Consider the following 9,372-nt stretch of genomic DNA (forward strand, 5'->3'; position numbering starts at 1 on the left):
AAATTATCAAATTTAAAATATAAGTGTTTGTTTTTCCATACATCAGAAAATCAAGCTGTAGCTTTAAGTTTACTTCATACAGAATAAAACATATTAATTACCTACTCTAAATATCATAATTCTTTTAAACATATTATAAGTAATTTTGTATTATAAATATTTTATACTGTGTATAATACATTATTATTATTATTATTATATTATTAAATATTATGTAGGAATAACTTTTCAAAATAAATATTTTGTACCTACTGTATAAACTGTGTTAAATTATATTTAATTATTATTTCCAATTTTCCAAAAACTTTGATATCCAACATATAATTCTAAGACAATATGTTATGAAATGTTGAAGTGTAGTGTTTGAGAAAAAATCTTCACTGTGAAGACTAATATTTTGAGACACGAAAAATCTCACAAACAAATCAAATTTACATGTGGTGATTGCAAGCAACATTTCATACCGGCCACGATTTAAACGTATCAACACCATAATTATCGGATAGTTTCATTTTTGTAACTGGTCTTAAAATATTTAATACATAAATGAAATACATTATATTTACCAGCTTGTTAGTATAACCTAAGTCTTCAGATTGTAAGTTTTCTCTATAGACAAAAGTTCATTTTCGTTATTCAAAGGGAATAATGATAAAATACTACTTTCCAAACTATTTTTTCTGGCCATTGGCTGTTATTTCTGGAGCTCCCATCATTATCAATAAATGATGTTAAATCTTGCTTAATATAATTAGTGTAATTTTTTATTTTTAAAATATCAGCTGAAAAAGTGTATTTAAAGTTTAATATTTTGCAATATTAATAAAAAAATAGTTAAAATAAATAGCTAGGATACCTGATAATCTGCAAAGTTGATATCCTATAGCTTCCAGAAGACTAATATTAGTTAGATAAGGTGTACCAAAGGTGCAGGAATGTGGAAGTTTTTTTGAAAGTTTGCATTCACAAAATATATCAGTTACCATTGACACAGCTGGTACTATAAATTAAATATATTATTTGCACGCATTCATTATAATTCATAACTAAACTAAATTTTATTTTATTTTTTAAGGTTATGGTATACATAACTATATAATATATATATATATTACCTGTTCTGTCAGTAATAGACATATTATCTTGATATCTTGATCCAGATGGTGTATTATTGGACAAACAATATACTTTTTTATTTCTGTGAGTGACTAAGTATGTGTAAAAAAATCAGAAAAATAAAATGATCTAGTTAATATATTAGGTATTGAATAAAAAAAATGTGAAAATGTTATGGTTATTTACCTATTTGTTTCTTTGGAAATTCTGAGTACATAACAAGATTTGTTCTTTTAACTGATGTCTCACCACCAAAAACATCAGTATCATGATTGTCAACTTCGTTCGAGTTTGAATGGTCATCATCACCATCAAATACTCATATTTTGTTTGGGTTCTTGTCTATTTTTTTTTTTTTGCTTTGTTCTTTGCCCACGACCTCTCTCTTCTACTTCTGAATGGAGGTTTAAATTATGATCCAGACTATTATTGTTTAAATGTTTATTGACTTTATAGATGAGTTTTATTCCATATTCATAATTATCTAAAATATTAGTTTTAATATAGTTCTAGGTATACAATCTTCTGTACATATGCATATAATTTTAATAAAACATTAATGATAACAACAATTATTAATTACCTATGTTTTTCTCTATCACTTCAATCTTACATTTTTCCCATACGTCTTGGTTAGGGTTTTCTTTTCTCTTAGCATATCCTTTTATAGTAGATAATTTCAAATCTTTGAGATACCAGCAATTGTAGTCGCTTAACATCCATTCATTTGGTATTAAATTAGGGCTGTTGTCGCCATTTTCTTCATACAGATGAATTAAAGTCCACATTCTATAAAATGTTAAGTGTGAAGTTAAAATCTATTTAAAAATAAATTTAGTTTCTTAAAATGTTGTATGTTTTCATTATAATATAAACCAATTTTAGAACCCTCCCTCCCTCTTAAAACTAAATAATTGTATTGCTTGTATTGTTTAACAGTTTAGGTTGTATGCAGCAATGGAAAAATAACAAATGATTTCTTGTACTCAAACAATACATATTTTAATATTATTTCATTAACTTTCCATATGTTAATGTCTGACATATGATTATTGTCTACTTCATAAACTCCAATTGATGAGCTGGTACAAGGCATTATAAAAAAATCTTTACGTCTTAAAAACTTTCTACCAACTATTATGCAGTTGTTAAGATCTTGAAAAAAACAAATATTTTTAACTTTTATTATATCACCAGACTTACTACCACAAATATTATTGGGTGATTCAATTTTAATTTTGAACTTTCCATAAGCTATAATCTTGTATTGTGGGCTGATACAGTTTGGTGGAAGAGGGCCATTATAATGATTTTACGAGCATATTGGGAATTGTACATCTTTGGCCAAATGTAATGAACATTCAGTATTAGTTATTAAAAGTAATTCAGCCATACAATTTCCAATTTGTTCTAGAGGTCTATTTTTCCTCTAACCATTGTTTTTATTTTTTGAAGGTAATTTTTAAACTGAAATGCTGAAATATATTCTAAACTGAACTGATTGTCAGTAATTATTTTTGAAAAATAGTCTGCGTCATCAACAAAATGAATTAAACCATGAAAATTATGTGTTATGAAACTTTCATTGTAAATATTGGTAAATGTTTGCACAAAATGGATTAATAATGATCTTGCATAATTTCTCAATGCCTCATCTCTTATACTTTTTGGATTCAATAAAATGGACATGGCTACATGTAAAGTTAAAAAATTGTTGTATTTTGCTTGATCTAAATTCCCTTTTGAAGCAATAGGTCCAAGATACAATTAAAATTGATCTAAATTCTGTAGCTTTCCATCTAAGAAGATATTTTAATTCTCGTGATAGCCTCGTGAACTCTACTGGTAGTTTTGAACTGGCTAAAAAATTGGAAATTCGTTGAATCATTCGCCTCGATAATTTAAATGGAATCATGCCATCATTCCATGTCGAAAGTATGGTACGCATTATACCTAGGAAAACTAGATGCATTACATCTAAAATTATTAAATCAACTAATTCTAATTCTGGTATTTGAGTAAGTATGTACTTCGCAATTTTTTATCGATCCAGTTAATAAATTCATTATTAGTTCTCTTTGCACAGTTTAATTCAGTAAAAACCCTTTTATTATTTATTGTTCTGCCACGGACTTTACAACGAGCACATGAAAAATATCCTCCATGGCCTTTAATTCCTAGAATATCTTTTTTGGCTGGAGCATCGCAGACAAATCCAATAATTTTAACATTTAAATTTGTATTATTAATTAATAATCCTCTATTTGACAATTATATTATTTCTGTTACAAAAGAATGCAAAAAGAGATCCATGTCATCTGGTTTATGATAACCATAATAAAGTCCAACTGGGAATAGAATTTTTCTTAGGATAGGTATATTTACAAGTGTTACTAAAATTGGTATTGCTTGACCTGGGGAACTTTTAAACAATGGTAGCCATCAACATTGACAAGCAAATGTAGTTCATGAATATCAATTAGATTAGCATTTTTAAGTAAAAATTTCAATTGAGTTTCTAAACCAAAATGTTGTATATTTTCCAGGGTTGATATTAAGTTTTTCTAGAGTTAAATTAGTTTTAAGTAATGTTCTAGCATCTACTGGTAAAATATTAGTCAAACTATCAACATTTTCTTTTAATCCAGCTAATAAATCAAAAACAGCGTTTGAAGTAACATTGTGCCTTATAGCCCAATTCCGTAAGAAGTTTTCAATACCAGAAGAGCACGTTGTGGTTGATTCAGAGCAATAAGCATATGTATTATTAATTTGGAAACCTAAAGAATATTCTTCAAATATATTTTCACTAGATGAATAATCCAAAAATGTAATTTCATGATTGCTATCATTAAATTCAACTTCTTCATTTGAGAGATGATCAGTATCTTCAATTGCTTAATTATATAGAATATACTGTGAACTATCCAAAGCATTAATATCATTAGCTTGGTCAGTATTATTCTGAGAAGTGTTAAAAGATTTTTTTGTACAAGAAAGCCTTGAAGAAAAATTATCATCTGGATTACAGGGCCAATTAGAGCACCCTTCATCTTCATTCAACCGCCTCCTTTTACTTCAATCTGAGAGCTGATGAAATTTAGAACATCCCCTTCTAGGCATTGTAAGACTATAAAACAGGTTTAACAAAAATGGCATATATTTTTTTTTTAAATTGTCTCATATATATTATGCAAGCCTTTATAATTGTGACTATAGTATACTGTTCAGGGATGGATTGGAAAACATTAGTGAGGGAAAATTGTAAATTGTAAATTCAATCTTAAATAATAAAACTTAAATCAATAATAAAATGTGTTCATATACTATTATAGATACTAATATTTGGTTTATAAATATTATATATTGTTGGCTATTATATACAATTACAAACAAGTTCATAAAAGTATTACAATTAAAAAATTATTTTAGGAAGGTACTATTTTGTAAATAATTTACATTCAGTTGTTAAAGGCCTCAAAAAATGCTGAAAGTGAGATAGTAAACATTAATAATGGTAGGTAGATGATAAAAAGAAATAGTAGGTAAATTTCTAATTTTTTTTTTAAATTTATATAAAATATATAAGTATTTATTTCACAAAATTAGCATTTATATGTATGTATTATTTATGGAATGGTAACTGGTCATATATAAAATAAAAATGCAATTAAACTCAAGTTCTGTGCCAACAACTATTTAGAAAGGGCCTAAGTACTTAGTAGTATTTTATAATTTTTTTAAGCACTATTCACAATTGAATAGGTCATTTATAAACCATTGTGAACAAAAACACATGAACTAGATAATATGGTAATCACATATTATATTGCTGCAATTTATTATGACATAAAAAAAATATTTGATATTATAATTTTGGTATAACATAAGTGTAGTATTAAAGGTGTTTAAAAACCTATCTATATAATTATAAATTAATATAAATTCAATTGTATTACTTAGGCGCCCAATATATTATATTATATAGTATAGTATACATTACATCCAAAGATTAAAATGATCTCAATATAGTACTTTTTTTTTTTGTATTTGTTGTTTCTCTATCAAAAACTTATTCATGAGTTTTTACTCGTTTAACACAATATATAACAATAACAAGGAAAACATAATTCATGGTGAGTCAATGTATTTGTGAAATTTTCATGAAGTATCAAAAAGGGTTAATAATTATTATCAATAAGTCTAAATTATACTATTATAGTATTATTAAATATATTAATGTATTAAAATATATGAACACGTTTTAAAAACAAAATCAACTTTTAATTAATTATTAATAATGTATATTATCTGTTATGCGGGTGGCGTCTGTAAACATGAAAAATGAAAATAGAGATCAAACACACTACACAGTACACGACTACACACTTTCAACTCGGAGTTTATTAAATATTTAAATTGTCGTTGTCGTCTATGGCAGTCGGCAGTACTCGGCACTCGGCAGTCGATGACAAAAGAAAAAATGTAACCACTACCAATTACCAAAATAGAACACTGTCAAACCGATAAGAATCGGATTGGCCAATTGTGGTACGTATGGGTTATCGGATAGACCGTCAAAATAAAGACGTATTACGCGTATACCGTACACTATTAAGCGGTGGTCACTAGAGATGGCAAATTTGTATATAATAATATTATGTACTATACGAAAAACGGGACTTTTCCATTCTCAACGGTATTACGTTCGTATCACTCATGACTCGCATCACACATTAAATAGGTAACAGATAATGTAGAATTATATAGAATGCAGGGCACAGGGAATATTTTCCGTAGATCGTTATAGTGCAGTATTATGAATTACTATTAGGTACATTATTAATTATTATAAGACGCGCCAACACCCGTTTTTATTTTTACCATAATGACTTGGCAATAACAGTTTACACTTAATATAACAGTTACATAATATTTTATATATTCAATGTAATATATTATATAAAATACATAATATACTATAATAAGTTATATTATATCTGCAGCTATTATATTATGTAGGTATATTACATTACTGCACTTCATAGACCAACATTACTCATGTCATAGACGTAGTTTGAGGGGCTTAGACCCCTCAGTCTGAATCATAGCCTCCCAAAAACTAGTTTATGTATGCCCCTGGAAGGGCTAAAGCCCCCCCCCAACAAATTTGACCACCTTATGCCAATGCTTATATCAATGTAGTCGTATTATTATATGATAATTATAATTATAATGATTTTATAAAACTATATTATTAAAACATTTTACAAATAAATGTTTTTTAAATGTGTCTTATAAAAATGTATCACTAATTTTATTTAATTGTAGTTATAAAAATATTGCTACAAAAATGTAACAAAAATAAAGTTTTTAAACATTAAAAAAATATTATTATTGCAATTAATACAATAGCAATGTTGTAATGTTTTAAATATATTTCTAAAACATTTCTTTGCTGCTTGGGTACCTAGAGTATTTTTCGTCACCTATATTGATTTAAATTTCATATTTTATTTGTATTTTCAACATTGATAAAATTAATTTTATAATACAATTTTCTTCAAGCTTAATAAAAGAATTATTCAAATTATAAAAGTGTTATGTGAGTTTATATAAAATATGTTGTGCAGAATAATAATAATATACGAAATATAAAATTCGATATCGGTTCTATGAAAAAAATAAAATAAAATATTGTATTATTCTGTCACCAATATTTAATTATTTTCGTATTGAGTATAATAATTATTTATAAACAGCGAGCGACCCAGCCGCGATATGAAAACCAGTTTTGACCTATGGTGCGGTATGGCTGCAATAGTACGTGGGGTAGTGGTATGAACGTTGTTCTCGAACGCTGCCGCTATACTAAGCAGAGCAGCACATGACGACTGTAAATTTCTAAATTTCTTACCAAAACATGCTTTCGTACTTCCCATTTTCCTCAGCTCTTGTTAGTCGTAGAAACATAGTTTTTTCACCAAAATAATCTTAAGAAGTTCTTCTAGATGACTAGTTTTTTGATATCTATTTTTGTCTATTTTATATAATTTTTCAAAAATTTGAAAAAAAAAATGAAAAGTTCAAATGCAAATATAATCGGTTTGAAAAAAATCTGGAACTCAGTCACCTAGAAGAACTTCTCAGGATTATTTTGAAGAAAAAATCATGTTTCTACGACTAACGAGAGCTGAGGAAAATGAGAAGTACGAAATCATGTTTTACGGTCGAATTTCGAGTACCAGAACGGCCTCTTAATCAGCAGCAAAGACGAAGACGGGTAACTAAGCAGTGGGAGTGAGAGAGAATAGTCTTGTCTAACGTTATTATATTTCAATCCAATAGACTTGAATAGATAAAGTTTCGTAAAACTCAACGACATATTATTTAATTTGTGCGTTTTATTACACGACTGGATAATATAACTCACTTAAACTAATGTACAGAGCGGTTTTATTATACGTTTTTTTCAAATAATATTATTAAAACGCTTTTAATGTAATAGTTTTCTTTTCATCTGATGAAAAACGTAACGTTGTATGTTATATATGAGGGACGTGTTATTGTACACAAAAAAATATGACTTAAAAAAATCAATGAAATAAGATCAGATAAATACACAATAGATTTTTTATCTGTAAATCTGTAATACATTTTATTTACTAACCATTTTGTAATGCCCGTTATATAGCTTAAAAAATCTTAGGATATATTGTGTGACTTAAATAAATCAAATTAGGGTTTAGACAGACGGTTCCCATTTTTCCTATATATTGTTTATCAAACGATGATTTTAAGGAAAATATATTGAAAGAATGATGAAGTATCGTAAAAATAATTGTTATAATAATACCGACTTAAACTGCATTGAGAATTGTTATACAGCTATTGATATGCTACTCACAGAATTATACATTTTAGATTCTGAACGGAGTGATGAATATATTGATTTTACAATGATGTATGTTTTTTTTTTTTTGTATCTGTGTTCAGCATAACTAGTCGAAATAATGCTTCAATTTCAAACTTCGGGGGTGGTTTCCGATGGAAAAGTGAATATCCTTGATGCATTATAGAGGTAAAAATTAAACATTTTCCAACAGTTTTCAAAAAAATCGAGAACAACAAAAAAAAAAAAAATGACGGAAAAACGGGAATTTTTACTCAAAACCAGTTTTCGACCGAATCGATTTTTTATATGGTTGTAAATTCAAAAACTAATCACTGTAAATACTTCAAATTTTCACCAAATGTTTATGTTTGTTTTGTCTATATACAGTTACATTTTCAAAAGTTTTTGACTTTTTTTTGAGTTATTTATAGACCACTGAAATTTTCGATTTTTATACGAATTTTTTTTGGAAGTGTCAGTAAAAAAATTTTGGATAACCAAAAAAACTTTAAATTTTAATACAAGGTTCCTTATGAGTTGTTCTTATTGTAGCTATTAGTCACAATTTTTTTTTATAAGCGTTTATGGTTCAAATTTTTACGAAATATATCGAAAACGCGAAAATATGCAAGTAATTTTGAAGTTGAAAAATCATAAAATGGTTTGTGTTAACAACTAAGGATTTAAAATATAACACTAAGTTTTCCATAGGTTTTTCTTAAAGTAGCTATAGAAAAAACTCGAAGCATCATTATAGGAAAAATTTTAAGTGCGTTTGAATTTTAAATTTTTACGAAATCGATTAGGTTTATTAGGATAACGATTTTAAATATTTGTTATTATTCAAAAAGTATAGTCGTAGATACTTTTACCAGTTATTTAGATTGGCATTTTCTTTACATGATTTAATTTTCAAAATATTTTGAGTTTTTATGAGCTATTTATAGACAACTGATATTTTCATTTTTTCTGAAATTTTTTTTTGAATTGTCAATAAAATTTTTTTGGCCGAGTCAAAATACTTGAAAATGTAATACAAAGTTCTTCATATGTTATTCTTATAGTGATTAAAAAATTATAAGAATACATAGGCATAGGTTATTTTTATTAGCATTTGAAGTTCAAATTTTGACAAAAATCCATCAAAATCATGAATATTTGCAAATTATTTTGTAGTTCAAAATTCATAAAATTATTTGTATTTATATCTAACGTTAAATATTCTAGACTGACAAATCATCTCCGATCAGAATCGTTTTTCGTACACAATGATACCCATCATTGCATTCAAATTTAACCTACCCTAGTCCGAGGTCCACCCCACCCCCTAATGTACAGCAGAACGGTACCCACTTGCAGAC

The 9,372-nt window shown here is 27.0% G+C and overlaps 1 pseudogene; it reads right to left on the reverse strand.

Moving 5' to 3' along the window:
* Positions 1 to 458: 458 nt before the first annotated feature.
* On the reverse strand, positions 459 to 1,904 carry LOC126549886 (uncharacterized; annotated as a pseudogene).
* Positions 1,905 to 9,372: the final 7,468 nt, after the last annotated feature.

The sequence above is a fragment of the Aphis gossypii genome, chromosome 2 (assembly GCF_020184175.1).
Source record: "Aphis gossypii isolate Hap1 chromosome 2, ASM2018417v2, whole genome shotgun sequence".
Lineage (NCBI taxonomy): Eukaryota > Metazoa > Arthropoda > Insecta > Hemiptera > Aphididae > Aphis > Aphis gossypii.